The following is a 14,243-nucleotide window of genomic DNA, read 5'->3' on the forward strand; positions in this document are numbered from 1 at the left end:
TGGCCTCAAAAGAAAGAACAAATTAGTGAATTTGTTGGAAAATCCTTAGTGTGGATAACTAAGGTAGTGGACGTAGACTTTGGTTGATAAAGTCGAACCACTCGAAATCGCTGTGCAATTACTTTCAATTTTCTGCAAAAGCTTCCACAAAATTTTAATTGCCAATTCACCCCCCTCTTGGCCGATTCCGTCAATCGATTAACTCAACACTTATCAATTGAGGGCTCTAATGACGTATTCATTGGAAACAAGTTTAACAAAAAGATAAATGCCAGAAATGCAGTCATTCGAGACTTCTTGGACCAGTACAAAAAGCAACTCAACATTTGCACGGTTCATCTAGAGAAGTCGGAGCGGTTCGACAGGTTATTCAACCGGTGACAGACGAAGGTAGAAGACTAGTCAACATGTCAGAAGCTGTCAGAATATTTTTGTCTCTTAAAAGATAAAACACTTTTGTCCCAATAAAGATTATTTATAATAACAGACATGTTTTTGGATAAATGCCTCGAGCATTTCATGCATTTTTACATCTACATTTCATTTTAAGCATGTTCATAAACATGAAATTTCTTCATGGAGGATTCGATGCAGTGTTCTTAATCATGTGACACCATATTGAAGCAATATTTGAACGATTAAAGAAAAATTGAAACCAGTACAGTAGGAGCCTGATCAGCTGACTGTAAGGATAAGCCTGTCAGGATGATCTGAGAAAAGAGTCCCCATATCCTGAGGGTTACGATGTTGATATCGTGCATAATTATCAGAGAGAAAGCTCCAGACATCCCTCTGAGAACGGCAAGGCACTGAAGCGCAAGATTCAAAACCTGATGGATTCAAGGGCATGGACAATCGAAGAAGGGGGCATTACATCTACCATTTGCACTGAGAGTATTGTTTTGTTTGAACACATTTTTGATCTTTCATATTTGTTTAATATTCTAAACGACTAAATTTATACTACCTTCTAAGGTGAAATAATTGAACAAATTTTAATCTTTAGTTCTTCGAATATTAAATGAATTAAGGATTCTTTTAATTCTTCAAGAATTATAGATTTTTGACATATGGCAAGATCAAACCTTTCTTATCCTATTAAAAAAATCCATCAATTCTTTACCCAGAATAATCCATGGAGAGTCATACCGATACCTTTGAGTCAAAAAAGTCACACTATTGTCTTCTTAGACGCAAAACCAACATTTTTTTACCAATAAAACCTGCAGACGTTGAATGTTCACTTGACCATGAACCTTCATACCAGAATAAACAATGCGGGGCATCTCGAAGCAATCTTCTGAGGACGAGCCTGAGCAATTGAGGTATGCCGGGAGCAAGAAGCATAAAGGAGAATTACTTCGAAATGATTCTATCATGCATTAATTACATTGTTTTCATGTGAATAAAACTTAATCCTGAAAATCTATCCTTTTGGAGATACCTCTTCTGCGAAGACTTTTGTGTATGAGATGATGAACGACTTTGTTTCATTTATCAATTCATCATTTTTATACATATTTTTTATACATATTTTTTGCATCTTTTAGAGTCAAGTTTCAACTTCAAGAGAAAGATACTCAATTGAAAAGTACATTCAGAAATTGATGATGGTTGCTCAACTTCACAGCGAATGAGTGTCTGTCAACAAACAACTTTTCAATTCCATTCAGAGTCCATTTGAACTTCACAGGAAAGGATATTGGACTCGAAACAACTTGCAAAAGATTGGATTTCAACTTCACGGCGAAGGATATCCAACTCAAAGCTCAACTTCACAGCGAATGGGCTTCCCAGTTTTATTCAGAGTCAATTTCAACTTCATAGCGAAGGATATTAGACTCGAGACAACACAAGCTCAACTTCACAACGAAGGGGCGACTGACTGTCAACAAACAACTTCCCAGTTTTATTTAAAAGCCAATTTTAACTTCACGGCGAAGGATATTGGACTCGAAACATACAATACTTGGATTTTAACTTCACGACGAAGGATATTCAAGTCAAGGCTCAACTTCAAGACGAAGAGTCCATCCACGATTTCAACTCCACGACAGAGGATATCGTACCCACGGATCCACGATTTTAACTCCACGACGGAGGATATCGTGCCCACACAACCACGGTTTCAACTTCACGACGAAGGGAATCGTGTTCACCGGCAACATACAATACCTGGATTTCAACTTCACGACGAAGGATATTCAAGTCAAGGCTCAACTTCACGATAAAAAGGCCATCCACGATTTCAACTCCACGATGGAGGATATCGTACCCACGGATCTACGATTTCAACTCCACGATGGAGGATATCATGCCCACACATCCACGGTTTCAACTTCATGATGAAGGGAATCATACACACAAGCAGCGTCAATCTCTAGATTGGATTTCAACTTCACGACGAAGGATATCCAACTCAAAGAATAAGTGTCTGTCAATAAACTTTCCAGTTTTAGAGCCAATTTCAACTTCACGACGAAGGATTTTGGACTCGAAACAGCACAAGCTTGGATTTCAACTTCACAACGAAGAATATTCAAGTCAATGCTCAACTTCACGACGAATGAGTCACCCACGATTTCAACTTCACGAAGAAGGATATCGTGCCCAGTGGATTGACCTACTGTCACGACAAACATTGTCATCCACTGACCAGATCTCCTCATCACGTAGGAGTCGTGTCAACCTTAGATAATCAATTATCCTCATCATATAGGAACCATGTTATCATCCCTAAAGATGGCATGCAGTCCTCATCACGTAGGAACTGTGTCATCCCTTGACTAGGTCTCCTCATCACGTAGGAACCATGTCATCCCCAAATCAAACAACATCCAAAAAAATATTATTATTATTATTATTATTATTATTATTATTATTATTAAGAATACAACATTTACATTTTGATTCAGGTTTTTGCTTCAGCTCCAATAGCCCATCAGGACCCAACTGATCCAAAATTGACCAGACTTCCTCAACGAGAAGGAACAGTGTCATCTTCAGCAAATAATTTACTTGAAATCAGCCAGATCTCTTCAACGTAAATGAGCAGCATCATTTTTAGTATCAAAATTACCTCTAAGAAGAATGTTGTCAACAAACAATGATTATTCGAAGAAATGGGAGCCGATCAAATAAGAGTTTGCTCAACCTCAACTGATGCCTTTAAAGAAGAGTGAATGGTTCATAATAAGAAGAATTCGGAGCTCGAGACTTATTGATAGTCTAAAAATTGTTGTTTTATTTCTTTGCTCTATTCCTGTTTCACAACAATGAGCAAAGAGGAGCAGCTGTCATCACCAATTTTTGTCCCCCACTATCTCCATTATTCCACTAAAACACACCTAACTCTCCACTAAAATAAACCCACTCAACCCACTTAACCCACTACATCTACCACTGCATGCAAGAAGACCACCATAAAAATAAAGAGAGGGGTTAAATGCCAGGGGGAGAAGAAAAATAAAAAAGAAAGGAGGGAGCCAAAACGTGGGGGGCAGACCAGATAATACACCAGGGGATAAAAACGTAGGAAGAAATACGGGAGAGAGAAAAGGAAAAAAGCTTCAGTGATTCTGTTGGATTCTCGCCGGTGATTGGAATCTCCGATCAACATTCCAAACGGTCAAAAGTTGCACAAGAGCATCACAAACAACATACTGAAAATTCAGGACGATCGGACAGTGGACCACGATGGATCAAAGAAAATAATCCGAACGGTTTTTGGCCTCTTGCCGGCGATTGGGATCTCCGATAACATTCTGAACATTCAAAAGTTGCGCAAGACCATCACAAACAACATACTGAAAATTCAGGACGATCGGACGGTGGGTGACGACAGATCGGAGAAAATAAGCCGAATGGTTTTTGGCTTCTTGCCGGCAATCGGGATCTCCGATCAACATTCCAAGTGGCGAGAAGTTGTGTCATGTCAACACGAACACCATACTAAAATTTCAGAACGATCGGACGGTGGACGGTGGTGAATCGGAGAAAACAAATCCGAACAATTTTTTACCTCTCGCTGGCGATTGGGACCTCCGATCAACATTCCGAACGGAAAAAAGTTGCGTGAGGTCAACACGAACAACATACTGAAATTTCAGGACGATCGGACGGTGGCACATCAGTGCAACAACACGATGGCCGATGAATCATTTATGACACATGTTATGTATTTTTGGTATAATTTTATTTAATCCCTGAACTTTTATGTGTGTTTTTCATTCCAGCATATGAATATATATGTTTTCTTGATTTTGACACTTTAGTTTCTGTTATTTTATTTTAGTCACTTAAGTTTCTACTTTTGCTATTTATGTCATTTAAATTTCTGTTTTAGCTATTTTAGCCTTTTGAGTCTATGTTTTTACCATTTAATCCTTTATGTTCATGTTTTTTATAGATCTATTATTCAAATAAATAGTTTCTTTAATTAATTAATTTGAAGCAAGTTACTAATATTTAATATATGGATCATATTTTAACTTGATATTTGATTCAGGATTTCCACCATTACGACAGCGTGTAAGGGAAACAGTACCAATTTTGGACGCTGTGGGGGTGCTAATCTTTTTCCACGTGTAACCGACTCTATCCAATTTTATCCAATTTAATTAAAAATACTCATTTTCCATAATTAAAAGTCGTAACTATTTTTAAAACAATAAATAATTGCCCCACCTAAAAACGGTTATGACAATTATAATTAAATGGTTATGTTGTACCTTTATCATTGGATTAAAAATTTTCTCATCCCCAACCCTTTAAAACTAACATGCCCTTCATGAAAGTGGCTCCAAGTGCTCTTCTCATGTAAGTAATTAATCTTCATGTTGTAGAATGGTCGCCATGCTTGTGTTTACAATGACAAGTTGTCTTAGGACCCGTGTCTGAAATATTAAACGGACCTTTTACTTCTTAGTTGAGAATTTAAATGGCTTTGTTTCTTTTCATGTATATGTTTAGTCTATGAAGCTTTAGGTTTGATTCTTTTCTGTAAGCACAGTTTGTGTTGGGGGTTGGTTGTTTTTTTGTCCTCTCAATTTCTCTCCTATCAGGCTACGGATAGAATGTTGAGTTTAATATAGAAGTACTCTGTGAGCCCATTAGAGGCTTGAGACGTCTCTGCATTATTTATGAAGCATTTGCAAGGGTGAGAACCAGTGGTGTGATGCAGTAGTGCGTTCCAATCACATTTAAGTTCTTACTAGGAAGTAGATTTTTCAAACCTTTAGCAGATGAGGCTGCAGTGAGAGGAAAGCATTAATTTGAACTTGGGACCTAGATGATTACTTTAAAATCTAGTCATTCTACATACGTACGTAGTTGGAATTACAATGATTTAGCACTTGAACTTCTTGTCCGAATGATGTTATAATAATCGGTGATTGATTGTAATGATTTATTCATGCAAAATGCAGTGCAAGGTTTGCATGCAGACATTTATTTGCACAACATCTGAGGTGAAGTGCCGGAAACATGCGGAAGCAAAGCATCCAAAGTCTGATGTATATGCATGTTTCCCTCATCTGTAGAGGTGATGTAGCTGTATTGAATATGGACTTTAAATTTGGATATTACTCATGTAAAAGCCTTGATCATGATACTAAGGAAGACCTGTGAACCTAAAGTAAGAAACTGGTTGATCCTCAAAACCTTTCAAATGGATAAATTGTTTATTGGTTCAATCCTGCATCAATGTAGATTGTAAAAACAAAGGTAGGTAACTGAGATGGGCGAGGTACAAAGAAACAAACTAATGGAAGTTAGAAAATGGTGTATTATCTAAACCAAAATGTTAGTTTAACAAGAAAAATTATGACAAAAATTTAATCTTCAGCAACATTATTGAAAAACATAGACAACTTAGCAGAAGCACGTTACCTTGGCAATTTTAACTAGTTGATCATTGTTGTCATGGCCATAGAAGAATGGTTCCTTCCGGAATATCTACACAATAGAAAAGTATGACAAACAAATCAAACAACATAAATATTCTATCATGCATCCAAGATAGATCTTTTAAATGAAAGTTCAGTACACTCAAATTCGAATAATGCTATTTCTCACCATTCCAGCAAACATGCAACCAAGGCTCCACATGTCCAAAGAATAATCATAGTCCTGTAAATCTACCAGAAGCTCAGGCCCTTTAAAATACCTGACATAAGGACAGAAATAAAACTTCCCGAAACTGAATCCAGATTGTACATGGCACTGTAAAGTGTAAACTAAGAAATTCACTGAGCAATTAGATTCACATCATAGAAATCTGTCTATAGAGTTGCTTGGAAAAAATTTTAGGATTTTCATTTTCTGGAAAATTTTCGTATCCGAAAATTGCAAAATTTAAAGAATCTGAGATCTTTGACATCCTGTAAGTCCTTAAAAATAAAAAAATAAAATAAAAAGGTAAATTTATTCCTCAAGGTCAAGGAGTCCAGTTAGTACCTCTTGATAAGAAAATTAAAGGATGTGCTTATCTAATTTCCCTTAGCTTGACTTGCTTAATGATTTTTGTGATAAATTTTGTAGTATCTATTTTCCTGTAATACAAACAAAAATCAATTTCTACGGGGAAAAAATTTCAGGTAAAAGCTAATAAACCCCAAAAGAGTTCTCTTTTTTCTTTTTCAATCATGGATTGATTCTGCTTTTAAAGTCGTAAAAAAAATCAAACTTGAAAACATATCAAGGCTATGAGTGGAAAGTTAGTCATATGATTAATGATGCCTTCAAAATATTACCTAGAAGCCACACGGACATTATACACTTTGCCAGGATGCTAAAACTCATCAAGTCCCCAATCTATCAACCGAAGTTTGCGCAGCTCATGATCTATCATGACATTGTGAGGCTTGACATCTCTATGCATTATTCCTTGTGAATGACAGTAATCCAATGCCTACAAAGCAAAGAAGTTTTTCCTATCATCCCGATAATGCAAAAATGCAAACCAGGAATCCTACAAAATCTTAAAAAGAGTGAGCATTCCGTATCAAATCAAGTACAGAATAAGAATACAAACAATCACCCAACAAAAGTACCATGATGGAGCACAGTACTATAAATTTTTTTTTGAATGAGCTGTAATTTTACCTTGAGAAGTTCATATATGTAGTAGCAAATGTCATAATCTGTCAGCGTTGGATAGAGAACTTTGAAATCTGAATTGTTGACATACTCGAATATCAAGCTAGGTGTCTTGGAATGTTGATCTCTAACAATATCAAGAAGTTTAACAATATTCGGACCACAACATAGATTCTTAAAGATTTTTACTTCTCTCTTAATCTGTCAATGGTAATAATAATAACAGCAATAATAAAGGTTAGATCATTGATCATCGCAGCTATGCCTCAAGTTTCACCGCTTGTAAATCTACTCGAAAGTCTCAAAACTCGATCAAATCTGACAGATTACAATAACCAGTAGCCTTCTTTTTCTTCACAGGCTTGAGGATCTTGATTATACAGCGCTCACTGTTATTGACATTAATACCCTCGAAAACCTCACTGTAATTCCCCCTTCCAACTTTCCGAACAACCTCATAATCGTCTTGATTCCTAAAACAGAACAGATTACACAACAAAAACCGATATCAATTTATGCTGATCATTGAAACCAAATCGAACAATTGATTAAACATTTGGATTTCAATATAGAAATTCTTAAGTTCGGTTTGTAAGTTTTAGAAGAAATTTATATTAATTTAAGCTAGACTACCGAATCTTAAATTCACATCAATTAGAATTAAGAACAAACTTCTTTCAAAGAAGATATTTCGAGGAATTAATTTAGAAAAGTTTACCCCCATTGAACAGAGAGGGACTCGTAATCCCAGTATTCCTTGGGACGAACGACGTTAACGTCAGTATAAACGCGATATTTAGACATTACTTTCCGGCGATCGGGACAGGAGATCTGTCGATCTCACGGTTATCGTAACAGTCGAGGGCGAACGGAGGGCGGGAAGCGAAGATGGCACAAAATAACAAGAGGCGGAGTAGAATTGGAGGGGTGGTGGTGATGCGTCGGGCATTATTCATTCATTCAAGCCAAGCCAAGCCAAGCCAAGGCAGCCCATTTATTTGAATGATATTCGGCTAAGCTTAGGTTCGGGACCTTTGGTTTTGGAGAGGAACGGAGGGTAGTTGAGGGCTTTCAGCTTTTTCTAGCTGAGCTGAGCTGAGTTGGGTTGACCACGGATCTAGCCTATTTGTTTCGGAAAAGAAATATCGAGGGCGAGTTTGTAGGTAAAATTGGGTCAATAATTCAAGCTTATTATTTTTAGACTAATAGGCAACTTTAACACTATTTTGTATTCTATGATATTTGCTATGGTATAAGATGAATTTATCACCCTCTCGTGACGAGTTTATTTCGATATTATTAATTAGTGAACGTTGATTTGTAGGTCTTATGAGATCGAATTATTTATTAATTCATTTACAACAGATATTAAATTCTTATTTAAGAGACATCAAACTATAAATTCAGACTTCATAGTCGATGGAAAGATAATAAACTATATTCAAACACTTTCTATCCCTCGTCTTTCCACATATTTCAAGCATATTGTTTTCCTTCAACCAATTTTACATTATATTAACTTGGATCATTTATAACATTATCGGGAATTGCCTCCCGAAAGTAAATTTGCAGAATAGATAATAAGACTAGCCTGCTGTTTTTACCAGACTAAATGTGTTTAATCAACTAAATATATCCTACCTAAACTACAAAACAAACTAACATCGTGTTTCCAAAAACAATAATCACAAGAAGTGCTGACGGTGTTTCTTGCTTACCAGTCTTGGTCGGTTTTTTTCCTAATATCACAATCACAATTGCAGCTAATCCGAGTTTTTTTTCTCATCAGAATAACAACACTTTGTAGCTTTGTGATACATTTCACTGTATGATCTAAGGGAATAAATTGATTTAAGCTTTCTCACAATTACTCCCCAGATATTTACACAGATTTCGGTTGAATTTGCTCGAAATCGAAAACCTCAAACATGAGGCGCCTCACATCTGGCTTCCCATAGACTGTGTATGAAAATCCATGGAGGGCCTGATTAACAGCAGTTGTGGCAGGGTTTTGGAGCCTTCGATTGTGCTCGTATGCATCTTGAACTTGGTCCGAGTAGATGATAAATCGGTGGAGATATTTTTCCCGCAAATACCTCCCACAGAACTTGTTCATAAGCACGCGGCGATGCTTCTCTTGCAACCATCTTCCGGGGGCATCTAGACGCTTCATCAGCAACCTCTCGGCCATAACAAGATCCTAAAGAGTTCGAAAACAGAAAACCATAACAAAATCATACTCTTAGACCATTCTTTTAATTTGAAATGTCATTGAATAATATAAAGAAAATACAGGCCCAAGCATGTGTCCAACATTGCAAAAGCTACAAAAATCATTACCTGAATCTTTTGGCCAACATATTCCAACCGCTCAAAGCAAAACCGAGGATGTTCAAACTTGTATTTTGATGGATGCATAAAACAAATCTGTAATGCCATAAACGAAACAGCATGAAGAATCAAGCAGGAGAAAGATGAGTGAATAATGTATTGGATCTAGAGAATGAGAATAAACAGTCAAATAACCTGTAACCCAAGTCCAAGTTCAATGTTCCTGGCTTCAGTAATTTCGGGAATTCTACCCTTAAGTGCCAAAGGATACCCCAGTGTCTGCATAACTTGAGGTTTGCAGTCATAATCCCAGATATTTCCCCGAAACCTATGCATACCTGGTGGAACACAAGCCCTGAATAGCCTTGGATGAGCAAAAAGAGCATCTTCTGGTGGCTGTAACAAAAATGAATTAGTTAAGTTTCCTCGTACTATCAGTGTGAATGCTTACCCATTTTACTCCATCCATTTTCTTATATTTTGCCTTTCCTCTAATGATTTCCATTTTAACTAATAAGCTACCTACAAAAGAAGGGTAAGAAAATCAAAGCTTGCCTTATAAGTAGCAACATCTTGCCAACTGAGCTTATTACCTTCGAATTCAACAGAAACATAATCTACATCTTCAAGTTGTCTCCTTAACCGTGGCTGACATTCCTCGGCTTCTGGATCCATTCCAAATACTTAAAAAAGAACGCGATACACTTCCGGCATACCAAAACATAAGTATATTGCTCCAAACAAAGCTCAAAAGACAGACCTGGACATAAGAACGAAAGTTAGTAGCCAATACATGTGTTGTTAGTTAGTTACATATCTTGCAATGCCATCAACCAATGCATCGAGTGATTTGAGCTTTCAAGAAGCTCAAGCGTATTTGGTACAAACATGCAGCATGCACCCACACTGAAAATGTTTCTCTTATGAAATCTAAACAGCTCTTGCCAGTAAACCAGATTACTGCAACATTATGCCTATCAAAATACAAGGTAATATAACTTTATATCAACCACCAAACAATTGCAATACAAGATAGCCATCACTTTCCTAACCTGATATTTTTATAGTATTGTTGACATTGATATTTAGCAGAGGTCCATAACTTCTGATCTTCTAGATCTTCTCTGTTCTGGTGTTATTCTGATTGTGCATTTGTAGTTAAAAATAGGAAAATTGAGACTATCTCTTCAATATATTTTACATCCTAACAAACAGATCTTGGTCAATGAACTGCTTGATGTGCAAAACCCCTTTCCCAACAAATACAAATAAATTTGGAAGCTACCATCACTAGCAGATAACAAAGAATATGCATAATAATGAAGGGAGCCACCTTAATAGCACAGCGGTTCCTATCATATGTTTCCAATTTGATACACTTTCTGTTTTATCTAGAGCACACAACAAACATATGCAGCATTTACCAAGTGCAAGACTAGATATGCTTGAGCAAGTTTTGGCTTCAACTTTGTAATACTCAAAAAATACATTTGAGCAGTTACTGCAACCACCAAGCAGCTAAACTAGAACTAAATACATATATTTTTCCTTGCAAGCATTGATAGTTTTATTCTAGTCACATGCTATCAGTTCCAAATCGCATTGCCATGCAAAAGCAGCTGTGAACCAGGAAGATGAAACCATAAGGACAACAGAGGAATGTACCTAGTGCAAAATGATGTGTGGCTTGCAAAAGGCACAGCACCAAGACAAAAAATCTAAAAAGCCATGCAGTTATGAGTCCAACATGCATAGGAGTAGGTCCTGAGCTAACCTAGCCTGGATTCAAGAAACTAAAATTCTACTCGAGTAATGATACAAGGAAAAACAACCATGTGCAACAAAAAGACAGGTCAAACCATCGCATAGCTAAAGAGGCCTTTAATGGTTTTATTTCTATCCCATTTATGTAACACTTAAGTACACCAATTGTCGAAATGAAAATCCAGACTCATTCAAAATATTGGATTTGGAACTAGAAATACCAAAAGATGGCCTTCCCCAATGTATGAAACTTCAAAAACTTATGAATTCTACACACTGATATCTAATAAGCAAATTATTCATCAAATGATAAACAGATGAAAAAACTCACCTCACAGGCGGTTCTTTCCTAATCAACTTATCCATATCGTCATAAGGAAAGATTAGATTCTGCAAGCTAGCAGCTTTAATCCACTTAGGCAAATTCCTCTTCCCAATCAAACCAAACACTCTTTCCCTCATGGGCCCCGGCGACTCCCTCGGATACCTCTGCAAGAAAAACTCCGCCAGAGCCAACTCCAGAACATGCTGAAACGCCAAATACAACAAAGTATTAAACTGTTTCGCGGGATTATTATCTCCCAACTCTTCGGATTTCTCCAATGGGTACCCCAAAGCCTGCTTAGCTTCGAGCAAATACTCGTCTATCCAAGTCTGGTCAGCATTGTTAAACTTCGAAGAAGGCAGACAATAACTTAACAAAGGGAACTGTTTTAAGGATAATTGTGGGCTGTTCAGGAACCTTTCTGTCAACTTTTTGTCATCGAGGGGACGTTTTAAAATGAACCTTTTTGGGGGTACTTTTTTCCTCGGAGCTGTGGTTTTTTTACGCTGGACAAGCTCTTTTAGGAGTCTTTGCGGGCTGTTTCTGGGAAGATCTTGCGATGGGTCGACGTAAACAGAGAAGACGAGGAGATTATTGGGTTTCGATGGCTTTTGGCGGAGTTGAAGTGGGAAGGAAGAGAGGGATGAGGAGAATGAGATTTCGGAGAGCTTTTTTGGGAAAGGCGTAAGAGAAGAAGAGAGTTCCATTGAAGGATTGGTTGAATTAAAGGATTGAAGCATTTTATTTTATTTTTTTGAAGTGTTTGATAATGGGAAATGGAGAATTTGGGTTAGATTGCCATAGAAGAAGGGGTTTGGTTGCAAGGGTTTTAGGGTAGCTTGGATAAGGTGAAGAAGCATGGCTGATTTTGCAGCCGTTATATGCATGGTAAGAAAAAGTAGAAGGCCTCGATTTATTAGACAAATACTAATTGTATTTAAATTTATATTTATAATGCCATAAAATAAATTACGGAATTGATTTTTTTCAAAATCTCGTATTTGTTTAATATAATTCGTTTTTTGAAAAATATTTTTCCGTATTTTTTTCACGTAATTCGTTTTTTGAAAAATATTTTCTCGTGTTTGTTTCACGTAATTTATTTTCCGAAAAATGTTTTCCAGTGTTTGGTTAGAGGAAAACTGGTTGGTCAATTTAATTCATTTTTCTGGTTAACAGAATTTCCTTTGTGTTTTCTTGAAAATGATTTACGGTCTGATTTTACGTAAGTCATTTTTCGAACTTTCCACTTCAAAGAATAAATAGTCAAAATAATTTTATTTTATTAATTTAATATTAATAAAATATTTTAATATCATTTTCATCAAAATATTAATTATTAAAATATTTAAAATATATTTATTAATATTTATAATAATATAATATTATTTTTTTAATATTATAATAAAATAATCAATTATATTATAATAATAAAAGATATTATATTTTTATTTTAATAAATATATAATATTTTTCTATATATTTAATAATGAATAATATTATTTATATATTTAATATTAATATAGTAATCTAATAATATTTTAATAAAGATATTTAAAATATACTAATTAATATTTTTAAAATATAATATAACACTATTACTTTAATAAATAATTTATAATATTTTTATTTCACTAAAATATACCAATATTAATATTTTTATTAATAAAATTATAAAAAAATATTTAATAATAAATAAATTATTTTAATATTTTAAAATAATAATATTAAGTTTTATGATAATTAATATTCTTTATTGTATTTAATATTTGTAATAATTAATTTTAAAAAAACTCATCAACTAGTGAAAAAAATGTTTAAATAACATCTTCCAAACATTATAAAACGTTTTCCAGATGTTTTTTTAGAAAAATATAATTCATTTAACGGAAAACATTTTCCAAAAATGTAATTCATTTTTCAGTAATTCAAATTCCAGTAATTCATTTTTCAGTAATTCAAATTCTAGTAATTCATTTTCCAAAAAACCAATTACAACCAAACAAACAGACCCTTAGAATAATTTAGATAAATTATTTATTATTATTTTACATTACAATTAAATTGATGAATTTGAAATAATTGGGGCATTAGACAACTAATCAATGTTTTCAGGCTTATGTTTGGAGATAATTTGATAAATAAATTATGGGCAGGAACCACTAGGATCTCACTGTCCACGGAGTATTGCTGATAACTCAACCTTTGAACCCCCATTCATCATCCGGGTAGTGAGGAAATAGCTTATTGTTTTGTGAACACTAACACAATTATATCTTATTTTGGTTTAATCATGCATCTGATTTAGATTAATTACTCAATATTAAATACTTATAAGATCCATCATTTGACGATTCTCGTAAAATCAACTTTGGTTTATTTATAATATTATGGTTTAAATCCTAGACATTATTTAAGGGACTTATTATCTCATTTATCTCAATCAATTTGATAGTTGATTCCACACCTAAGACAATACATACATTGCTCGAGTTACACGATTATGTATTGAGAGCATTACCTTTACAAGTTGGATTCTGTAAAACTTCCAAGCTTTGTACACTTAAGCCATGCGTGTAGAGTTTTGTGACTGGAGTAAAATTGGCTACTGCGTGAAGGTTTGTTTCCCTACCAGAAGAAAGCTATCAGCTACTCATAAAATCACATCAAACTTCCGGTTAATGTTACATTTAGGTCGATTAGAGAAGTAGCTTGTGTTACAAGT

General features: G+C 35.1%; 2 pseudogenes; both read right to left on the minus strand.

Annotated features, from left to right (window-relative positions):
• Positions 1-5,745: 5,745 nt before the first annotated feature.
• LOC120173358 lies at positions 5,746-8,242 on the minus strand (annotated as a pseudogene).
• Positions 8,243-8,883: 641 nt separating this feature from the next.
• LOC120173370 lies at positions 8,884-12,386 on the minus strand (annotated as a pseudogene).
• Positions 12,387-14,243: the final 1,857 nt, after the last annotated feature.

Source organism: Hibiscus syriacus, unplaced genomic scaffold (assembly GCF_006381635.1).
Source record: "Hibiscus syriacus cultivar Baekdansim isolate YM2019G1 unplaced genomic scaffold, ASM638163v2 tig00111947_pilon, whole genome shotgun sequence".
In the NCBI taxonomy this organism is placed as follows: domain Eukaryota; kingdom Viridiplantae; phylum Streptophyta; class Magnoliopsida; order Malvales; family Malvaceae; genus Hibiscus; species Hibiscus syriacus.